The sequence below is a fragment of the Cervus elaphus genome, chromosome X (genome assembly GCF_910594005.1).
Source record: "Cervus elaphus chromosome X, mCerEla1.1, whole genome shotgun sequence".
NCBI classification, from domain to species: domain Eukaryota; kingdom Metazoa; phylum Chordata; class Mammalia; order Artiodactyla; family Cervidae; genus Cervus; species Cervus elaphus.
The window spans coordinates 40,603,035-40,627,764 of NC_057848.1; the positions used below are offsets into that span (position 1 = coordinate 40,603,035).

The 24,730-nt window shown below is 40.3% G+C and overlaps 1 long non-coding RNA gene across 1 annotated transcript in view; it reads right to left on the reverse strand.

Moving 5' to 3' along the window:
• Positions 1–24,730, reverse strand: part of LOC122689185 — a 376,442-nt gene that overhangs the window by 111,694 nt on the left and 240,018 nt on the right. The window contains exon 2 of the long non-coding RNA XR_006339732.1: positions 6,056–6,111. This is a non-coding gene — a long non-coding RNA (uncharacterized LOC122689185). The remainder of the gene's footprint in view (positions 1–6,055; positions 6,112–24,730) is intronic.

Below are 24,730 nucleotides of genomic sequence, written 5' to 3' on the forward strand. Positions count from 1 at the left end.
AGCACCAGAGGAGTGTTTGTTAAAAGGTACCCATTCAGAGGACGATGGCACGTCTCTTCCCTTTGGTTTAGTCACCAAAAGCTTCCCAAAGAAGAGGACATCCAAGCTGGACCTTATATGATGTGTGGGATTTGCATAGGAAAAGAAGAACTTTTGACACTCCAAGTAGAAGGCACAAAGTGATAACAGTCACAAAATTCAGAATTTCTAACAATCCCATCTAGGGCTTCATCATATATGTTTTCTAAAGAGGAAAAAACTTCTTGTGAATATAATATGGACAGTCTGTCACCTTCTGGATTACCACACCAAATGCTATGCTTTCCAAATCAGACAGAGAGGAAGTAGGTTCCCTTCTAGGGTGGTATAAATCTAGTGAGCCAACTACAAGATGGGTTGTTCTTGGGTTCTTGGCATGAGCCTTTCCTTTTGAATAACATGTCATTGTCTATTTAATAGACAGCTGCATTTTAAAGAGAATGGGATGCAATGAGAGGGAGCAAAAGTGAATTTTCAGCAGTTCCTTAACAATGATATATTTCTACCAAGATTCAAAGTTCACCAAAAAAAAAGAAAGAAAGAAAATTCCATGAGAAACTTATCCATAGAAAGTTTTCTCGTTGTGAACAGAATTTTGTCTACAGGATGCCAAGCATCTAACTAAAACAAACAAAAACTTTCAGCAAGAATGCTGCCTATTTGGTATTTAACTTGCAGAACAATCCAGAGATACCTGGATATTGGGGCAAAGTTCTGTTTTTGCCAGTATAAAACAGAAATCAGCATTGTGTAGGCGCAGCCTCACTCTACTTACTGGGAAGCCAAATCATTGAGCAGGCTCCCCATCGAAACACCAGGCACTTTGGCTCCAGTCGCTGATGCCTCACTGATCTTGAAGAGGAAATAAGTGCTACAGTACTAAGAGATTGGATTTTTATAATAGTGATTCACCTAATTTGCCCTCAATTTGGTACTAGTCACATTGCTACGACAATTTAAAGGCACCATTCCCTCTTAACCGATCCATTTAAAGAGGATTCATATCTTGTCTGGAAATTGGATAGCAAGTGCACAATGGTCCTAACTTTCCATTAGAATCCTTTACATAGTGTAGTTAAGGCTAAAAATATTTAAAGTGGATTAAGAATAGAACAAAGAAATGAAGTGCAACTGTGACTGTGACAGGGTATGAATATTAATGACGATTTTTTCTCATTCCTTTTCTCATATAGTACCATCCTCTCTGCTTTTTGTTTCAAGATTTTACTTATACTGCAGAGCTGCTCTGTGATATGATACATACATAGAGATACAATTAATCTCTAGTCTAGTACCTGTCTGACAGATAAGGTGGTAAAACCATGATATTATGACTCCCCACTGCCTAAGGGATAAAGTCTGATCTTAGTCTGACATATAAGGCCCTCCATAGGCTGGCCGGATCAGCTTTTTCAAAATTGTCTCTCACTGTCCTTTTACCCCTTTACAAAATTGTATCTGACTACCCCTTTAGGGCTTCCCTGGTGGCTCAGTGGTAAAGAATCTGCCTCCACTGCAGCAGGTTCAGTCCCTAGGTTGGGAAGATCCCCTGAAGGAGGGCATGGAAACCCACTCTAGTACTCTTGTCTAGAGAATCCCCAAGAACAGAGGAGCCTGTGGGCTCCAGTCCATAGGGTGACAGAGAGTCGACACGACTGAGCAACTTAGCATGCACCTCCTCACACAGGATTCACAGCTGATGCTGGTGGTGAAGAACCTGCTTGCCAATGCAGGCGATTTAAGAGACAAAGGTTTGACCCCTGGGTCAGGAAGTTCCCCTCTAGGAGGAAATGGCAACCCACTGTAGTACTCTTGCGTGGAGAATCCCCAAGGACAGAGGAGCCTGGTGGGCTATAGTCCATGGGGTCGCAAAGAGTTGGAAACGACTTAAGTGACTTAGCACGCAGCACACACCCCTTTAAATGGGCTTCCTTAAAGCTGTGGTACATATACAGCATGGAATATTACTCAGCCGTTAAAAAGAACTCATTTGAATCAGTTCTAATGAGATGGATGAAACTGGAGCCCATTATACAGAGTGAAGTAAGCCAGAAAGATAAAGAACATTACAGCATACTAACACATATATATGGGATTTAGAAAGATGGTAACGATAACCCTATATGCGAAACAGAAAAAGAGACACAGATGTACAGAACAGACTTTTGGACTCTGTGGGAGAAGGCGAGGGTGGGATGTTTCGAGAAAACAGCATCGAAACATGTATATTATCTAGGGTGAAACAGATCACCAGCCCAGGTTGGATGCATGAGACAAGTGCTCGGGCCTGGTGCACTGGGAAGACCCAGAGGGAGCGGGTAGAGAGGGAGGTGGGAGGGGGGATCGGGATGGGGAATACATGTAACTCCATGGCTGATTCATGTTCATGTCAATGTATGACAAAACCCACTACAATATTGTAAAGTAATTAGCCTCCAACTAATAAAAAATAAATAAAAAAATAAAAATAAATGGGCTTCCTTAGTGGCTCAGCACTAAAGAATCTACCTGCAATGCAGCAGCCACAGGAGATACGGGTTCAATCCCTGGGTTGAGAAGATACCCTGGAAGAGGGCATGGCAACCCCCTCCCATATTCTTCCCTGGAGAATGCCATGGAGAGAGGAGCCTGGTGGACTGCAGTCCATGGGGTAGCATAGAGTCGGACACGACGGAAGCGACTTAGCACAAATGCACCCCTTTATACAAATCCTCTGTTAGAGCCAATGCAGTCTCTTCACTGGCCCCTGAAGTCTTCCTGTGCATATTTACTCATATTGGATTCCTTATTTTAATTCTCATATTTTCCAACTTCTAACCATTCCTCAAGTCTCGGCACAAAATTTCCTTTAAATTTTTAAAAATTTCTTATTGAATTAGAGTTTTTACAATGTTGCATGTATATATATATATGAATATATTAATATTCTTTTCCATTACAGGTTATTACAAGATATTGAATACAGTTCCCAGTGCTATACAGTAGGTCCTTGTTGCATATCTATTTTATATACAATAGTGTGTATCTGTTAATCCCAAACTCCGAATTTAATCCTCCCACCACCACCACCCCCACCTTCCCCTTTGGTAAACTTAAGTTTCTTTGCTATATCTGTGAGGCTATTTCTATTTTGTAAGTAAGTTCATCTATATTATGTTTTTAGATAACACATATAAATGATATCATATATTTTCTTTCTATCTGGTTTCCTTCAATTAGTATAATGATCTCGGGTCCATCCATGTTGCTGCAAATGGCATTAATTCATTTCTTTTTATAGCTGAGTAATATTCCATTGTGTATATATACCATATCTTTTTATCTATTCATCTTTCAATGGACATTTTGGTTTCAGCACAAATTTTTTATCTACAGAGCTTCTACCAGCCACTCTAAGCCACAACAATACCTCCCTCTCCAATCTATACCTGTCTTATGACATACAGTCTTATTTAAGTAACAAGTATATCTCCAACTATAAACTCCTTCTGGATAAGGAAGATGTGTTTATTTTGCAGCCTCTTGCAGCTCTTAATAATGTAGCACAGAGATGAATTAAATAAATCATTAATAATATAAATTAATGAATAGATGAATGGATATAAATAACATGAACAGGTCTATGTGGCACTCTATCATTTCTGCTGTTTCATTTCTATTGAATACCTCTAGGACTTTTGTCCTCTAAAATGTAAACTTTCTTTATTTAAAAATGCATCAACATATAGACTTACAGCAAAACTTAAAACATTCCAGATGCCTAGATCTCAGTCCTGTGATTCCTATGGAATAAATCCAGTGGATTTCAGAGGATTTTGTGTTCATCAATGCTTGGGAGAAGGTGCAAAACAGTCTTTCTTTTAATAATAATAAAGTTCTGCGGCTAGAAATTGTTCAGTCAGAAAGCCTCTATGGTATTTCAGGTGCTGATTAAAAATATGAGGAAGTAAAGGTACTTGTTTCAAGAAAGGTTCGATAAAAGCATATAAACTCAGAAAGAGGGAACTTCCCCGGTGGTCCAGTGGCTAGGACTCCATGCTCCCAATGCTGGGGGCCCAGGTTTGATCTGTGGTCAGGGAATAGACCCCTCATACGATGACTAAATAAGACTTCACATACCACAACTAAAGATCTCGCATACAAAAACTAAAAAAAAAAAAAAAAAAGATCCCATGTGCTGCAACTAAGACCTGGTACAGACAAATAAATGCTTTATTTAAAAAAATAAACTCAGCAAGAACCATAAGCTCTCAGAGGATGTATCTCTCAAATATGCCACTGACACATATTCTATATGCAGCATAATATTTGTTACTCAATTTTGCTCCCCAGAAAAAAAAATAGAAATTTCATCAAAACTTTAAATGTCAACAAGGTGAAAAATTGTTCACATTTATAATAAAGAATAACTTCTCTTTCCTTAAAAAACAATCTTAGAACTCACCTTCCCCAGTTGATCTGTTCCAGGTCCCCTCCTTACCTCTCACCCACCCAGCTCAGAGGAAGAAATGTCCCTTCTCTCACACAAGGGGACACTTCCATGTGAGTTTTCAGGATGCCCACTCTCCTGTCTCTTGGCCCAACTCTGTTTCAAATTAAATAGTTGGGGCCTTTGCTATTTGGCCCTGAGCTGTTACTAAGCTTTAGATACATCACTTGTGTTTATATGTGTAATTTTCATACATTTCTATCATATTTCAAACATGACTCTTTGGACTCTCTAACGATTAGAAGATCTTTAAGGCCAAGAGAAGACTAAGGGCGTAGCAATCAGTATCCAGCACCCACATAAACATACAGAGCTCAAGCACTGTTACTGCCTGAAGTAATCTCAACTAATGAGAACCTGCTATACAGCACAGAGAACTCTACTCAATGCTCTGGGGTGACCTCAATGGGAAGGAAATCGAAAAAAGAATGGACATATGTATACGTATAGCTGACTCATATCGCGGTATACTAGAAACGAATACAACATGGTAAAGCAACTATACTCTAATAAAAATTAATTTAAACATTTTAAAACTGAAAGTAGTCTCAGTGGCTGTTCCTTGAAAACATGCAACTGGCATATATTCTACATGTAGCATAGCATGTATAGCCCATGTACACTGTAGGAACGTCATAGAATTGGAGAATGGTTTTCAGCTCTGCTACTTACTAGCTGGGTGACCCTGGATAAGTCTTTTATTAGCCTCTCTGTTTCCTACCCAGGAAACAGGAATAATAAGACAGTCCTTTTTTGGATATTAGATGTGCGTTAAATGCTTGAGGCACATGAAACTCACTAAATGCTAATTCCTTCTCTCTTTCCTTAGTCCCATGCTGGGAAGGACACAGTTTCCCAGATTTGCTTCATTCTTCCCTCCATGGGGGGAGGGGAGGACACAGGGAGCTGGGACAAGGGACAAGGACCTGGACCATTCTTTTCCAACATCAATGGTCAATTTCTTGTCTCTCTTTTCTTCTGCATATCTTTTTGCTTTCTATGGACCTGCTTAACTCCATCCCTCTTCCTGCTATATCTTCTCCCAATTTCTAAGAGACACAGGTAATAACCTATAGCTGAAAAAATTCATGGGCCAACTGGTTTACGACCTGGAGGGATGACTAACAAAAGCTATCTTTACACACTTCTGAAGCTTCAGTGGGAAAGGCAGTTTTTCTGGAACCCACATTTGAAACAGGGAATGGTTTTTCCCACAGAAGCACAGCTTTATATGATCATTAACATCTATACTATTATTAATACAGCACAATCCTTCACATTATGGGTTATATAGGCTTTCATAGGCAAGCCTGGGAACCTAAATTACCATGGAGACCATTGTTTGCTATGGGAAAAATGCATTCCACATTCCAGACAGCTGACTCACGAATAAAATTTTGGAACACAAGCCACAGGAGTTACAAACTTTCTGTGTTTTTTTAAACCACCCCAATATTAAGCATAGAGAGAGGGACTCCAAAGTACTGACTATTTACAGAAACTGGATAACATCAAAAAATGACTTACAGTTCCCTCACTTCCCATCAAGATGGAGGAACAGAAAGACTTGCACTCATCTTCTCCTGCAAGAACACCAAAATCACAATTAGCTGCTGAACAACCATCGAAAGAGAATGTTGGATTCCACCAAAAAACAATACCCCATGTCCAAGGGCAAAGGAGAAGTGCAACAGGATGATAGAAGGGGTGCAATCGTGGTTAAAATCAAATCTCAGACCTGCAGAGAGGCTTGGAGGGCGCAAACAAACACTTGTGTGCACCAGGACTGTCGGAAAGGAACAGTGACCCCCACAAGACATTGAGCCAGACCTGACTTTGAGTGTCTCCTAAGGAGGCAGGGGTCAGCAGTGACCTGTCACGGAGACAGGGACTCTGGCTTAAGCAGACCTGGGAGGCGCGGCATGTGGCATAAGTCCTCTTGGAGAACGTTGCCATTAGCCCCATCATAGAGCCCCCGAGCAGACAACCCACAAACTGGAGAACAATTAAAACCAAAGAAGTTCTCCCACTGTTGCAAAAATTTTGGGGAGCACATCAGATTTCCCAGGCTGGGGATCCGGCAAAAGGACTGAGAACCCCCAGGGAAGCAGACTCTTGGAAGGCACAACAAAACCTTCTGTGCACCAGGACCCAGGAGAAAGGAGCAGTGACCCCACAAGAGACTGAGCCAGACATGACTGTGAGTGTCTGGGAGTCTCCAGCAGAGGCGTGTGTTGACAGTGGCCTGCGGTGGGATCAGGGATACTGAATACAACAGTTGCCTGCAGTGTGCAGGCATAAATCCTTTGAAGGGAGGTCATTACTGCCATTATCACTACCACAGATTGTCCTGAGGCCAAACTACAGGGAGGGAACAGAGCCTCACCCATCAGCAGAAAACTGGATTAAAGATTTACTGAGCAGGGACTCTTCAGAGTCCCTTGGACTGCAAGGATATCAAACCAGTTCATCCTAAAGGAAATCAGTCCTGAATATTCAGTGGAAGGACTGATGCTGAAGCTGAAACTCCCAATACTTTGGCCACCTGATGCGAAAAACTTACTCAATGGAAAAGACCCTGATGCTGGGAAAGATTGCTGGGAAGGCAGGAGGAGAAGGGAACAACAGAGGATGAGATGGTTGGATGGCATCACAGACTCAATGGACATGAGTTTGAGCAAGCTCCGAGAGTTGGTGATGGACAGGGAAACCTGACGTGATGCAGTCGATAGGGTCACAAAGAGTCTGAAACGACTGAGCGACTGAACTGAACACAGCATAGCCCTGCCCATCAGAGCAAGACACAGTTTTACCCACAGCCAGTCCCTACCACCAGGCAGCTTCCACAAGCCTCCTGTCTATCAACAGGCAGACAAAATGAAAATCATAATTGCAGAAGACTAACCGAACTGATCACATGGATCACAATCTTGTATAACTCAATGAAACTTTTGAACCATACCATGTCAGGCCAACCAAGACAGATGGGTCATGGTGGAGAGTTCCGACAAAATGTGATCCACTGGAGAAGGAAATGGCAAACCCCTTCAGTATTCTTCCATTGAGAACCCCATGAACAGTATGAAAAGCCAAAAAGATATGAAACTGAAAGATGAACTCCCCAGGTCGGTAGGTGCGCAATATGCTACTGGAGAACAGAGAAACACCTCCAGAAGGAATGAAAAGGCTGAACCAAAACAGAAACGATGCTCAGTTGTGGATGCGTCTGGTGGTAAAAGTAAAGTCCATTCCGTAAAGAACAATATTGCATAGGAACCTGGAATGTTAGGTCCATGAATAAAGATATATTGAACGTAGTCAAACAGGATATGGCAAGACTGAACATCAATATTTTAGAGATCAGTGAACTAAAATGAACCTGAATAGGTGAATTTAATTCAGATGACCATTAAATAGACTACTGTGGACAAGAAATCCTTAGAAGAAATAGAGTAGCCCTCATAGTCAACAGAAGATTCCAAAATGCAGTACTTGGGTGCAATCTCAAAAACGACAGAATGATCGTCGTTTTTTTGTTTCCAAGGCAAACAGTTCAACATCACAGTAATTCAAGTCTATGCCCCAACCACTAATAATGAAGAAGCTGAAGTTGAACAGTTCTTTGATGATCTGCAAGACTTTCTAGAACTAACACACAAAAAAAGATGACCTTTTCATCATAGATGACTGGAATGCAAAAGTAGGAAATCAAGAGATACCTGGAATAACAGGCAAATTTGGCCTTGGAGTATAAAATGAAGCAGGGCAAAGAGTTTTGCCAAGAGAATGCATAGCAAACACGCTCTTCCAACAACACAAGACTCTACACATGGACATCACCAGATTGTCAACATCAAAATCAGACTGATATAAATCTTTAGGTATATACCCCTAAATACACTGATATATAAAGGCGGTGATCAAAAACATCCCCAAGAAAAACAAATGCAAAAAGGCAAAATGGCTATCTAAGGAGGCCTTTCAATTAGCTGAGAAAAGACAAGAAGTGAAAGCCAAAGGAGTTTTCTCCTTTATACCCATCTGAATGCAGAGTTCCAAAGAATAGCAAGGAGAGTTAAGAAAGCCTTCTTCAGTGACCAATGCAAAGAAATAGAGGAAAACAATAGATGGGAAAGACTAGAGATCTCTCCAAGAAAATTAGAGATACCAAGGGAACATTTCATGCAAAGATGTGCACAATAAAGGAAAGAAACAGTATGGACCTAACAGAAGCAGAAGATATTAAGAAGAGGTGGCAAAAAAAAAAAAAGAAGAGGTGGCAAGAATACACAGAAGAACTATACAAAAAGATCTTCAAGACCCAGATAACCATGATGGTGTGATCACTCAACTAGAGTCAGACATCTTGGAGTGTGAAGTCAAAGTGGGCCTTAGGAACCATCACTAGGGACAAAGCTAATGAAGGAGAAGGAATTCCAGTTGAGCTATTTCAAATCCTGAAAGATGATGCTGTGAAAGTGCTGCACTCAATATGCCAGCAAATTTGGAGAACTCAGCAGTGGCCACAGGACTGGAAAAGGTCAGTTTTCATTCCAATCACAAAGAAAGGCAGTGCAAAAGAATGCTCAAATCACTGCACAATTGCACTCATCTCATACGCTAGCAAAGTAATGCTCAAAATTCTCCAAGCCAGGCTTCAACAGTACATGAACCAAGAACTTCCAGATGTTCAAGATGGATTCAGGAAAGGCAGAGGAACCAGAGATCAAATTGCCAACATCCATTGGATCATCAAAAAAGCAAGAGAGTTCCAGAAGAACATTTACTTTTGTTTAATTGACTATGCTAAAGCCTTTGACTGTGTGGATCAGAGCAAATTGTGGAAAATTCTTCAAGAAATGAGAATACCAGACCACCTTACCTGTCTCCTGTGAAACCTATATTCCTGTATGTGGTAAAGAAGCAACTGTTAGAACCGGACATAGAACAACGAACTTGTTCAAAATTGGGAAAGGAGTACGTCAAGGCTGTATATTGTCACTCTGTTTAAACTTATATGCAGAGTACATCATGAGAAATACTTGGCTGGATAAAGCATAAGCTGGATTCAGGACTGCTGGGAGAAATATCAATAACCTCAGATATGCAGATGACACGACCCTTATGGCAAAAGCAAAGAGGAACTAAAGCGCCTCTTGACGAAGGTGAAAGAGGAGAATGAAAAACCTGGCTTAACCAGAAAGATAAAGAACATTACAGCATACTAACACATATATATGGAATTTAGAAAGATGGTAATGATAACCCTATATGCAAAACAGAAAAAGAGACACAGAAATACAGAACAGACTTTTGAACTCTGTGGGAGAATGTGAGGGTGGGATGTTTCAAAAGAACAGCATGTATACTATCTATGGTGAAACAGATCACCAGCCCAGGTGGGATGCATGAGACAAGTGCTCGGGCCTGGTGCACTGGGAAGACCCAGAGGAGTCGGGTGAAGAGGGAGGTGGGAGGGGGGATCGGGATGGGGAATAGGTGTAAATCTATGGCTGATTCATATCAATGTATGACAAAACCCACTGAAATGTTGTGAAGTAATTAGCCTCCAACTAATAAAAAAATTTAAAAAAATAAAAAAAATTAAAAAAAAAAAAAAAAGAAAAACCTGGCTTAAAACTCAACATTCAAAAAACCAAGATTATGGCACCTGGTCCCATCACTTCATGACAAATAGATGGGGAAACAATGAAAACAGTGACTACAGATGGTGACTGCAGACACGAAATTAAAAGATGCTTGCTCCTTGGAAGAAAAGCTATGACAAATCTCAACAGCATATTAAAAAGGAACGACATTAGTTTGCTGACAAAAGTCCATATAGTCAAAACCATGATTTTTCCAGTAGTCATGTACGGATGTGAGAGTTGGACCTTAAAGAAGGCTGAGCGCTGAAGAATTGATGCTTCTGCATTGTGGTGTTAGACAGGACTCTTGAGAGTCTCTTGGACTATAAGGAAATCAAACCAGTCAATCCTAAAGGAAATCAATACTGAATATTCATTAGAAGGACTGATGCTGAAGCTGAAGCTCCAATACTTTGGCCATCTGATGTAAAGAGCTAACTCATTGGAAAAGACCCTTATGCTGGGAAAGACTGCAGGCAGGAGGAGAAGGGCACGACAGAGGACAAGATGGCTGGATGGCATTACTGACTCAAGGGACATGAGTTTGAGCAAGCTCTGGGAGACAGTGTAGGAAAGAATAGCTTGGCGTGCTACAGTCCATGGGATCGCAAAGAGTTGGGCACAGCTGAGTGACTGAACAACAACACAGGTGCCTCTACACATTTGTCTTACAGCAACTCTTCGAGCTACACTTTCTGCCTAGAGTACTCCACCTCTTCCAATTCAACTGACTTTCTCTTCCAAGTTTACCTCGGTCTTCACTTCCTTCTCAAAACTTTGACCATGTCTCCTCAATCCCCATGGAGCTGTATACTCTTCCCTATCCCCAGAAGCCCCATATTCAGGCTCTCCATGAACACCTATGACAATGCATTGTCCCTGCCCAGCTACCTGTTTGCTTCTTTCTCTCTTCCATTTGTATGGGGACCTTTATCTTTGTGACCCCAATGTGTAGGACAGTACCTGACCCTCCGTAGGTAGTCACAGAGAATTCGCTAGATGATTAAATAGTCAGAAACTACACATGCAATAAAGAGCAGCCAGGTAGTCATTATTATAGATCAGAGGGGTAAGGCCCCTGAGAAGAGTCCACGCCTGGGCTGAGAAGCAAGTCACACATGTGGTGCTACATTTGTCACATGATGTACACATGTACCACATGATGCTACATTTGTCACAGATTCTGAATGACAGATTATATATTATCAGAATGGCTAGGGACCTATGAGATTAATCTTAGCCTCCTCTCATTTTCCAAAGGCAGACATGGAGCCCCAAACAAGAGCTAAGACATTTCATTCACCCAGACCAAACATCCAAGAACTCATCTAACAGCTCCCATTTTAATAGCCAGACAGGGTAACATAACAATTGCACTCAAGGGGAACCCCAAACTGTATTCCTCTGAACATGCTACCTATCTTCTAGAGTCAGTGCTACTTGGACATCAGGGCCAACTCAAGTTATAATATCTAAAGAAAAATAAAATCTCTCAGGTATGGAAAGACCATCCAGCTGAAACTGTTCCCATGCAACAATAAAAATATTCTGACGTTACTCCCAACAACCACTCCCTATACTAATACTTGCATGCGTGCTATATTAAATTTCCCAGGATTTCTGGCAGAGGTATTCTATATTTACACTGATAATATTCAATAAATATTCTATGCTTCTGTTGATAATATTTAACGTGCATTTTTTAAAGCATGAATGTGGTTGCAATAAATAGCACCAGACTAGACTGTTTGAATAACAAAAATGGTTGGAACATGTATTGGTATAGAGAGACACTAGTAGAAAGAAATTTCCAACAGCAAAAATGATCCCTCCTACTGGTCATTTTTCCCCCATCAAAAGAGCATTTGAAAGTTTTCAATGGGGATTTTCTAGTTAGAATTGTCAGTGAGTACTTGCAAAAGTCATTCAACACAGGCATCAGTTTCCTTTTCCATCTCTGTGTTTTTACACGTTTCATGAATAGTACATGACAGAGTAAATATATCAATGGACTAGGAGTCAGGAGAATCACTTCTAGACACTGACCAGCTGGGTTATCCTGGGACAATCACTCCCCCTCTATGAACATCAGATTTCCCATCTGTACAATGAGCAGATGATGAAAAGAGATCAGTGTTCCCTCACATGTAGGCTTTAATATTTTTATATGTATTCTGGGTACAATTCCATTTGTCAAAAAAGAATGTTAGTGCCTTAAAAATGTTCACAAATTACTAAACTGGAACTCTCCAATTTTTTTCCTCTTTGACAATCCATGACTCTTTAAAAAAAAATTTATTTATTTTTGCCTGTGCTGTGTGTTTGTTGCTGCCCAGGTGTTTTTTTTCTCATAGCAGCAAGTTACTCTCCAATTGCTATGCACGGGCTTCTCAGTGCAGTGGCATCTCTTGTTGTGGTACTTGTGCTCAGTAGTTGTGGCTCCCGTGCTCTATGGAGTACAGGTTCAATAGTTGTGGCACATGGGCTCAATTGCTCCTCAGCATGTGGGAATATTCCCAGACCAGTGATTGAACCCATGCTTTCAGGGCAGGCATGTGGATTCTTTACCACTGAGCCACCAGAGAAGTCCAACAATCCATGACTTTTAATTGACTAAGTTAGCACTAGGATATAAGGGATGCAACAGGTTCAAACTGGAAACTATTCCCCAAGATTGTCTGTCCAACTAGAAATTACTTTCTGAAAGTGAAACAAAGTAATGGATACAGCAGGCCACCTACAAAAATTCTTTCCTTTCCAAGAGATGGTGTGCAAATGTGCTGCTGATGAGTTTCCAATGTCATCTCAGTTTCCATCCAGACTAAACTATGATTAATGTAAGCTAGGCTGTGACAAGCAATGTCATAACAGCAGGGGTGGGAGAGTGTTTGCATGGATTTAGGGAGAGCCAAAGTGTGAGAAAATGTCAGTGTGCTCTGTCCAGGGGAATCAGTGCTCTGATTCTAAAAACAAATACCAGTTCTCTGGAGAGGACTATTTCTGGAGTGGAGAAGGACAGTCTGTCACACCAACATAGCTGGAGGGAAATGTCCCCTGAGAACATCAGAGGCCTTTGTTCTAACTCTATATTCACAAAGTCATATTCTAACATACCATTTCATCTCTAGAGTTAACTTGCCAACCAGGAGGGTGTGCCCTGTGCAAAGAATTAACACCTGATATACTGCTGGACACAATTCTTATCATAAACTAAGAAAAAGGGTATCTGAAAAATGACAGTTGTCTAATTTTGTATCAGTATGGGAAAATTGATAACAATGACTGTATATTCTGAAAAACCAAGACACAAACTCAGGATCTAGAGTAGCCTCACCAGGATGGGCATTTATCCATGAAGCCTAGCCTGAAATGGTCTGTTTCTCACTAGCATCATTCCATTTCTAGACAGAAACTTCAACATAGCAGATTTCCTACTTCTCGGGGCTTAGCACTAATGACACAAAGGATATTTTCCAGTCCAGACTCATTAACCTCATAGTATCTTTGCTCTGTTTTAGGGCCATGGTTTCAGTCAACCTGGCCTGCCAGTGAGTTCAAAGTTTCTGAAGCTTTAATGAGTAACTATTATGTGAAAGGCAACAGCTACAGGGGAAACTAGATGGAAAAAAGAAACAAAAACGGTGCCTAGATGACTAAAAACCTACAAAGAAACACTATTGGAGATAAAACAGATTTGTGACTTTTATTTCAAACTCCCAAGAAGAGCATATGTGAGATTGCCTGATAGAACTAACCCCTGTCAACCTCTCTGACTTCAATTCTATCCATCCATCTCCTGAAGGCATCCCCTACCCTCTAGTCATACAATGTATTGGCAATTCACTGTGTATGTCCATGCTTTTCTATTTGTAGTTTCTTCTGCCTAGAGGATCCAGCTCAATTGGAACTTTCTGATTCATCTTGAAGGGGAATATAATACACCTCTGCAAAATAAACATCTTTGGCTTAAGGATTACTAGTTTTAAGAAACAGCAGGCATTACTATATAAAAAACAGATTTAAAAGGACCGATTGCATAGCACAGGGAACTATAACAACTTGTATAACCTATAATGGAAAAGAATGTGAAAAATTATATATATATACACACACATATATATGTATGTGCATATGTATAATGGAAGCACTTTGCTGTATACCTGAAACTAACGGGATATTGTAAATCCAATATACTTCCATTAAAAAGAAAGAAATAGTAGACAGAAAAAGTTCTGAAAACTTAGTAGGAGGTGCTAGTTTGTAAGAGACATTTATATTTATAAAGGAAAAATCTCCACTTGTAAAGGTGTCTCCCTCTTCTTAGGGCTTTCCTAGTGACTCAGTGGTAAAGAATCCCCCTGCCAAGTAGGAAATGTAAGGGACATGAGTTCAATTCCTGGATCAGGAAGATACCCTGGAGAAGGAAATGGTAACCACTCCAGTATCCTTCCCTGGAGAATCGCATCGACAGAGTCTGGCGGACTACTGTCCATGGAGTCACAAAAAGTAGGACACGACTTAGTGACCAAACAACAACTACCTTTCCTTACCAGGAAGAGGATGAATAAATTTAGCAACTCTAATCTATGGAGAGCGTACATGCTAAGTCACTTCAGTCATGTCTAACTCTGAACGACTCTATGGACTGTAGCCCACCAGGCCCCTCTGTCCATGGGATTCTAGAGCCAAGTGGAGTGGATTGCCATGCCCTCCTCCAGGGAATCTTCCTGACCCTGGGATGGAACCCAGGGATGAGTCTCTAATGTCTCCTGCATTGGCAGGCAGGATTCTTTACCACAAGCACCACCTTAAATTGCATTATAACGGTCAAACTCTCCTTTGCTAAGCTTTTCCTGTTAACTTCAGATAACATTTTTGTCATTAGCAGGAGATGGTATTTAAGACAGTGCTTGGTATTTCTCCCATTAATTTGTCATATATTACAGGGTAGTTCTCAGCCAAGAACCTAGAAGGGTAGAGGGAAAACGATTTTTCCTTCCCTACAAGCTTAAGCATAATCTTACTCCTTAAGCCTCCAATGGGAAGGAGTGACCTCCCATGTATCTCCATAGAACCCTATTTAGTATGCCTATCTCAGCTCTTATGTTACTGCATTGTAATTACTGATTTCTGTCTCTTACACTAAGTGTCCCCTCTTACACTATCAGTTCCTTGGGGGATGTTGTGGCACGTGATTTATTTCTGTATCTCCAGTTTCCTAATAAACAATCAGCATTTATTAATAAATGTTCACTAAATAAATGACCAATTGCCTGTCTAGGAAAGAGTACAGAACACCAGAGAGATGATCCAATCATTCGGAGCCTTGGACTTGAGTTATAAACAGTTTGCTTTATATCGTCCCACACTGAACTTTCAAATGTGGTTTCTCCATGTCTCAAGCCCCCTTTCCAGCAGCTTTGCCATACTAAAGCCAAACACTGGAGATTTTCATTGTTGGTCAATTTTGTTAATGAAATTCAAAATAAATCATTCTACTGAGAGCAGAGTGAGCTTAATAACCAGAGGCTGAGTTAAAAAAAAAGAGAAAATCAACACCAAAACGGTCTAGGAAAAGGTCATAATGCCTTTCCATTCTTGCAAGAGTTCTTTGTGAATTGAATCCCACATTCATCTTTTCTTCTGGGTATTTGAAATAATGTCAGACTAAGTAATAAATGTCAGATGAGCTGAAAAATATCTGGTTAAGAGGACAGCATTTCTTACACAGCCAAAGAAAGGCTATTCAAACCTTACCACATAAATGTGGCTTTCAAATCCATAGAGACCTGAGGCAATATCTCACTTTCTGAGGAGGATGGAGAGTCTCTCTCTCCTTGTTCCTACTCCAACTTTAACAAATACGCCTCCTCCTCTCAGTAATGTTCCACTTTAGCCTGTCCTTACAAAAAGAGGCAGTAAGAATGAAGAGATGGGGGGAATCTATCAGTAATAGCCACAGAGTTACTGCTTCAAATGGCCATTTTTAAGCTAACTCGTATCGTCTGTCCTATGACAAAGTTGAAAAGTTTCTCCTTTTCCTGAACATGGTTGCTCTTCCCTCCAACTCATTTTTCTCTTCTCTCTCCCCTTTTATTTTCTATTCCCTTCCTGTTAATTACATCTGGAGTTATCATTTGACAATGACCTTACACATTCTCTGATTTGGCTTCAGGTAGAAATACTGAATTGATTTTTGGTGCCATATTAACTTTTTTAGTACACTGATATCAATTTTCAGGTACAAAATTCCATGGCATTATAGATATATGCTGGTTGTTACACTTCAAAGTCTGAGATATATGTTTTGCCTATGGTGTAGATTATTCATTATTTGCTGGATTTTTAAGGAGAATAAATTAAGATGATTGATGGATGAATACCCTGGGTCCTCTCATATCCCTAGTGGGATTTTCTAAACAAAGCAGTAAGAGCATTCTAATATTGGAAAGTGTGTCTAAATTACAGAACAAAAGAGTATAGACTGTTCAGTTAGGTACTGGAGGAGAATTAGGAGACCGAGGGTCAAATAAGTCATTTAACTCTGTCCCTAATGAGCGACTCAAAATTGGGCTGTGTCTATGTGTTCCAGGAAAGGGGACCCCTTTCAGGGCTGAAAGTGGGCTCTTGTCTAACACAGAAATGAATTATCCAGGGAGACCCATTTGCTGACAAAGCAAGAGATTTTATTGGGAAGGGGCACCCTGGTGGAGAGCAGTTGAGTAAGGGGAAACCAGGAGGATGCTCTACCACGGGGCTCACGGCTTCAGGTTTTATGGTGATGGGATTAGTTTCCAGGTTGTCTTTGGCCAATCATTCTGACTCAGAGTGCTTTCTGGAGGCACATGCATTGCTCAGCCGAGATGGATGCAAGCGAGAAGGATGATGGGAGGTGGTTGGACACACGGTGTCACCTTTTGACCTTTCCCAAACTCTTCTGGTTGGTGGTGGTTTATTAGTTCCGTGTTCTTTACTAGGACCTCTTGCCATAAAACAACCCATGCAAATGGGTACTATAGTGCCTGGCCAGGGTGGGCGGTTTCAGTCAGTGTGCTTACCCTAACATATGCACCAGGAACATCTCTGTAAGAAGAGCATTTACTTCACTTGGTTATCACAGATTTGTCTCCTTAATGACAAGCCCCTTTACCTTTTCATTCATCTAAGCAACCTTGTGCCTGTAGGGGAACAGAATTTGCCACCCCAAAGTATGTTGTTACTGAGCCAAACTTGGGTCTGCTCACTCACAGGCAATAAAGTAAATCTACTGACACTGGGTTGTGGTGAAATAAAGTGCAGGAATTATTGCAGGGCATCAAGCAAGGAGTCCAGGGCAACTAGTGCTTAAAACACAGTAACTCTCTTATGGGTTTCAGGAAAGCATTTTTAAAGGTCAAGTGAGGGGTAGGGCACAGAGTAAATTATCACTTCCTGCACAATTCTTCAATTGGTTGATGGTGAGGTAACAGAGCGGTGTCACAGGGATGAATATTATCATTCCTTAGGCACCAGAAGGTCTGGGGGCTATGTGCTCATGATCATCAAGTACTTAATTTATTCCATTTGATGGGCATTTTAACATCTGTGAAACAACTCCAGAAACATTCCTCAGATACTGTTATCCAGCTATTTCAGTGTGTGTGAAAGTCGCTCAGTCATACCCAATTCTTTGCGACTCCATGGGCTGTAGCCTGCCAGGCTCCTCTGTCAGTGGAATTCTCCAGGTCAAAATATTAGAGTGGGTAGCCATTCCCTTCTCCAAGGGATCTTCCAAACCCAGGAATAGAACCCAAGTTTCCCCAATTGCAGGAAGACTCTTTATCTTCTGAGCAACCAGGTTATTTCAGAGAGCAGCTAAAATAAAGGATATTGGGGGATGGAGTGGCCATATTCGAACACCCAAAGCCCCATGGGGTCCTGCTTGGGTATAATGTCTCTTTGGCAAAATAACTATTTTAAGCTGATTATTTTCTGAGATACAGCAGACAAGGGAAAAACTCTAAAATCAAGTGTTACCCTTTCTAAAGGAACATTTACATTTGTAAAGGATATTTCCTTTTGTAAGGGATGTTTCCCTGGTGGAAATAGACAAGAAGGAAGACCAAATCTTTAGAAACTCTAGAAATCAACTGAGAAGGCAACTACTTAAAACTGCGTAACAAACTTATCCTTATTTACTGTGTGGTTTCTGATCTCCCCACATAACTGACTTTCCTCACCCTCAATATCCTCTTTTGTCTTTACCTGAAGATGGTATTTAAGGTGAGGACTTCAGTCGTTTTGGAGAGTTACTCACTTCTCCCTGGTCTCTCCCATATACAGATTTTCAATTAATTTTACCCATTAATCTGTCTCATTTCAATTTAATTCTTAGACCAGCCAGAAGAACCTAGAAAAGTAGAGAAAAATTTCTTCCTCCCTGAAATGTAAAATGTCCCAATTGTAATTTCCCAAGTTAGACATGAAAATATGTACTCCAATTCTTTTGGCAAAAACATTTATCATTGTTAATTAATAAATTGGTTTTTAAACATTTCTCTGTACTTTGTGGGGCGGGGGGATATAAATTTACTTCCCAGGGCAAAGTCAACCAGGGATGACCACCAGCTAGTCAACCCTCAGAACTAAAACCAGATAGAAATAGGAACCAAAATCTTCAATATCCCCATTATTTATGTCATAATGTACAAGCTTCTTGGGCTTCCCAGGTGGCGCTAGTAGTAAAGAACCTGCCTGCCAACCCAGGAGATATAAGAGACAGGGTTCGATCCTTTGGTAGGAAAGATCCCCTGGAGGAAGGCTGACAATCCACTCCAGTATTCTTGCCTAGAGAATTCCATAGACAGAGAAGCCTGGCAGGCTATGATCCATAAGGTCACAAAGAATCAGATGCTACTGAAGCGACTTAACACGCATGCATGTACAAGTTTCATAGCACAGCATTCTACATCCTTCACAATCTAGCTTCAACCCTTCTGAAGTTTTAACTTCTGCATCTGCCTTCCATTCCACTACACTTCAGTTAGTCTACCTTCTATGCATTTGATCATGTCCCACTCCCGTCACACCCTCTACTCCTAATGTGCCTAGTGAAGCCAAGTTCAGTTCAGTTCAGTTGCTCAGTCGTGTCCAACTCTTTGCAACCCCATGGACTGAAGCACACCAGGCCACCCTGTCCATCACCAACTCCCGGGGTTCACTCAAACTCATGTCCATTGAGTCGGTGATGGCATCCAACCATCTCATCCTCTGTCAATCCCTTCCCCTCCCACTTTCAATCTTTCCCAGCATCACGGTATTTTCAAATGAGTCAGTTCTTCACATCAGGTGGCCAAGGTATTGGAGCCAATGCCCAGTGCAAATATCTACTGTTCCATAATGTTTACTCCTAGCTCCTTGGGCAGGACTGATATTTCTTAAGCATTACCTTGCTCTTATGTGAAATGAGTGCAATTGTACTGAAGTTTGAATATTCCTTGGCATTGCCTTTCTTTGGGATTGAAATGAAAACTGACCTTTTCCAGGTCTATGACCACTGTTGAGTTTTCCAAATTTCCTGACATATTGAGTGCAGTATCATCTTTTAGGATTTTAAATAGTTCAGCTTGATTTCCATCATCTCCACGAGGTTTGTACCTAGTAATGCTTCCAAAAGCCCACTTGACTTCAGTCTAGGACGTCTGGCTCTAGGTTACCCAGGTCATGAAGACCTTTTTTGTATAGTTCTTCTGTGTATTCTTGCCACCTCTTCTTAATATCTTCTGCTTCTGTTAGGTCCTTACTATTTCTGTCATTTATTGTGCTCAGCTTTGAATGAATTGTTCCCTTAATATCTCCAATTTTCTTGAAGTGATCTCTAGTCTTTCCTATTCTATTGTTATCCTCTATTGCTTTGCACTGTTCACTTAAAGAAGGCTTTCTTATCTATCATTGCTATTCTCTACAACTCTGCATTCAGTGGGGTATACTTTCCCTTTCTTACTTTCCTTTGGCTTCTCTTCTTCCCTCAGCTATTTGTAAAGCATCCTCAGACAACCACTTTGCCTTCTTGCATTTCTTTTTCATGGGGATAGCTTTGATCACAGCCTCCTGTACAATGTTACGATCTTTTATCCATAATTCTTCAGGCAATCTCTCTACCAGATCTAATGCATTGAAACTATTCATCACCTCCACTGTATAATCATAAGGGATTTGATATGGGCCATATCTAAATGGCCTAGTGGTTTTCCCTACTTTCTTAAATTTAAGCCTGAATTTTAAAAAATTATTTTAAAAAAGTGATCCTAGTAATATTTGGATAAGACTTTAAAAGAATGGTCCAATCATGCATAAGTAGAGCCCTACTACTAACAATAAGAGAAAACATTGAAAATCAAAGTAATTCAACTGATTTTTATTGTGTACCTACTATGTGCAAAGAACTTTCTGAGCAGTGGTGATTCAGCAGAGAAGACAATTTTCCCATGTTTATGTAGTATACATTTTAGTGGGAAGAGAAAGACAATAACAACAACAACAAAAAATTAACAGCATCTGACTGGAGGTAGTAAGTGAAAGTGAAAATAAAATTCGCTCAGTCATGTCCGACTCTTTACAACCCCATGGACGATACAGTCCATGGAATTCTCCAGGCCAGAATACTGCAGTGGGTAGCCTTTCCTTTCTCCAGGGGATCTTCCCAACCCAGGGATCGAACCCAGTTCTCTTGCATTGCAGGCAGATTCTTTACCAGCTGAGCCACAAGGGAAGGCTGACTGAAGGTAGTAGGTGCCGTGAAAAATAGTAAGACAGGATAATTATTATGATAATTTCAATAGTGCAAGGAGAAAATTTTTCATTATGTGACAGTTTCAACCCCAAGTATTTCTTTAGATCTATTTCCTAAGACTTTGGATTATGCAGGCTACTTAATATGGAAATACAAATTGATGTTCTTAGCATTATAAACAGTTGATGGTAAGCCACACAACCATTGATGCTAATGCCATTATTATCAAACACTATAAAAAAAGGAAAGACATCAAGAAAGTAAAAGATGGAAGGAAGCAGAAAGGGAGTACAGTGTTCTAAATGTGCATTTTCCCAAATATTAACTTGTCCTTAAAGTCCCTGTTATGGGGCTACTATATAAGCAAATCACCTTATAATAAAATGAACTGAGCACTCGAGTACCTAAATCCAGATGGACGTAGCTTACACTGGCCTCTACAGAAGAGATAAATGTTATAGCAGGATTCCAGTTGTTTTAGTCTTCTATGCTTCCAAACCTCCTCACTACAGGTGTCTTCCATTTCTTCCCTTATCACAAACCATCTCCCCTCAGGCAGTAGCAATTATATTTGTTTGAAACTCTCACTTCCTAAGAACTAATGCAGATTTGCTTTAAAGCAGATGCCAAAGTGCTAAAACATTGTTATTCTGTGGTATTTCTGGAAAATGAAATAGTACAGTTTTATCTTTTAATAAAGAATTTGGCACTGTTATTACAGGCTTAGCAATAGTCCTCAAATCTTTACAAAGACATTCAGCAAACAAAGGATGTGTATATGTGTTTTGAGGAGCCCAGAGTCAAATTGCCAGGTTGATTGTTTCTAAATAAATATTCTGATATTAAAACCAGACTTTCATATCTTAAGAAAAAAAGACATTTACTTCAGGAAAACGACAATTTGGTTACCTAAGGATATTTTTCTTTTTAAAAATCACTGTGCGTTTTCAAATAACAGAGAAACACTCATTTTTAAAATTACTTAAGAATATGGTTAGTAACATTTGCGCCACCTATTTACTTATGTTCCTGCAAAGTTTTATTTCTCCAAAATGAGAAACAGGGTCCTATCTCTATGTCCATTTTCTTTAGAGTGGAAAAAAATGGGATAACCTCCATCACACTTTTTGACATTCATATCCCCATTTGCACTTCGGTGACTTGGGGCTAACCCCTCAGGGATGGAATCAGTATGAAATTATTAAACCGGTAAGTGTTTTGCAATTATTCATTTGTTCAAGCATTTCTTCTACTTTCCTGTATTCATTTAGAAACAAATTTAACACAACTACTGCACATTCACTTCAGAAAAATTACACACACAGCATAAGCACAATAATAGCAAATGTAAAACATATGCAAATATAGCACCCAATAATAAACACTACAGTTGGCTCTCACTATCTGGGGTTGCAGAGTCCATGGGTACAAAGGCCAACTGTACTATGCCATTTTACACCAGGAATTTGAGCATCCGTGGGGTGGGGGTGAGGACCCTGGAACAAATCCCCAGTGGATACCCAAAGAATGACTGTACAGTTGACCCTGGAACAACACAGATTTGAACTGTGCGGATCCATTTATATGTGTATTTTTTTTGCAATAAATACACACACAATCCAGGGTTGGTTGAATCTATGGATGCTGAAACACTGATACAAAGGGCCAATTATGGGATTTTAGCATCTGAGAATTTTGTTATCCACAGCAAGTCCTGGAACCAATACCCTCACAGTTCAGTTCAGTTCAGTTGCTCAGTCATGTCCAACTCTCTGTGACCCCATGAACTGCAGCACGCCAGGCCTCCCTGTCCATCACCAACTCCCGGAGTCCACCCAAACCCATGTCCATTGAGTCGGTGATGCCATCCAACCATCTCATCCTCTGTCGTCCCCTTCTCCTCCTGCACCCAATCCCTCCCAGCATCAGGGTCTTTTTCAATGAGTCAGCTCTTTGCATCAGGGGGCCAAAGTACTGGAATTTCAGCTTCAACATCATTCCTTCCAATGAACACCCAGGACTGATCTCCTTTAGGATGGACTCGTTGGATGTCCTTGCGGTCCAAGGGACTCTCAAGAGTCTTCTCCAACACCACAGTTCAAAAGCATCAATTCTTCTGTGCTCAGCTTTCTTTATAGTCCAACTCTCACATCCATACATGACCAATGGAAAAACCACAGCCTTGACTAGATGGACCTTTGCTGACAAAGTAATGTCTCTGCTTTTCAATATGCTGTCTAGGTTGGTCGTAACTTTCCTTCCAAGGAGTAAGCGTCTTTTAATTTCAAGGCTGTAATCACCATCTGCAGTGATATTGGAGCCAAAAAAAAGATAAAGTCACCCACTATTTCCACTACTTCCCCATCTATTTGCCATGAAGTGATGGGACCGGATGACATAATCTTAGTTTTCTAAATGTTGAGCTTTAAGCCAACTTTTTCACTCTCCTCTTTCACTTTCATCAAAACGATCTTTAGTTGTTCTTCACTTTCTGCCATAAGGGTGGTGTCGTCTGCATATCTGAGGTTATTGACATTTCTCCCAGCAATCTTGATTGTACTACTATATTAACATTTTGGTTTATGGTCATTCAATATGTATATATACATGTGCTTGCGTGCTAAGTCGCTACAATCATGTCCAACTCTTTGCAACCCTATGGACTGTAGCCCATCAGGCTCCTCTGTCCATGGGATTCTTCAGGCAAGTATAATTGAGTGGCTTGCCATGCCCTACTCCAGGGGATCTGCCTGAACCAGATTGGGTTTTTTACCACTAGCACCACCTGGGAAGCCTATAAACATAGATTAAAAGATGTATAATAAAAGTGGAATTGGAAATGCTTTTCCTCACTTAAGTCTACAGAGAACATCTATCCATCTTAATAAATGCAGTTCTACACCTTTGTTTTTAATAGCTGCAAATGTATTTCATTGTATACATCTTACATAGTTTATATAACTACTTTACATAATTTGCATGACTACTTTCATTTTATTACATATTTAAGTTGTTTAAAGTCTTTTCCCATAATATTCAACCTAGCTATGAACAGCCTTGCAGCTAAATTATAGCAATTAGCTATTTTCAAAAGAAAAAAATGCTACAAGTGAAGGGTAAAAGGGCATGAAAATGTTTAAGACTTTCAAACATATTCTCTACTGCATGTCAGGCACTGTGTTAAGCTCTGAAAATCAAGAAACCAAACAAAACACCAACACTGTCTCCAAAGAATTTACAATCTAGTGGAGAATTCAGACATGCACACAAGGGATAAAGACAGAAGGCATTCTGCCATAAGAGCTGTAACAGAAGGAAATTACAGTGATGTGGGAGAGCTGTACTGCATAAGAACTTTTCCTCGGTTTAGCCCCTCAGTATTGGCAGGGGAGCAACTCCAGAACCTGACATGGGTACCAAACTCCACAGATACTCAAGTCCATTAATCAGCCCCCGGTATCCACTGTTCCCCCATGCAAAGATTCAACCAATTGAGGATTGTGAAGTACTCCATCTATGTACTGAAAAAAATATACATATAAGTAGAACCCCCCCACAGCCCAAATTCATGCTCATTGTAAAACAAATGTTGGACATTATTTTTGCTTTTCACCTTCTTTCCTAGAAGCAAAAATCCTCTTCAGATTCCTTTCAGTTAGAGAAAACAAACCCAGGTCTTTCATAAAAATGAAGTGGCATAAACCAAACTTTCAGAAAGTGGGAGAAACCTTCATTTTCATAAAAAAGAACTGAAAAGTGCATGGACTTGAAAAGCAAATACAC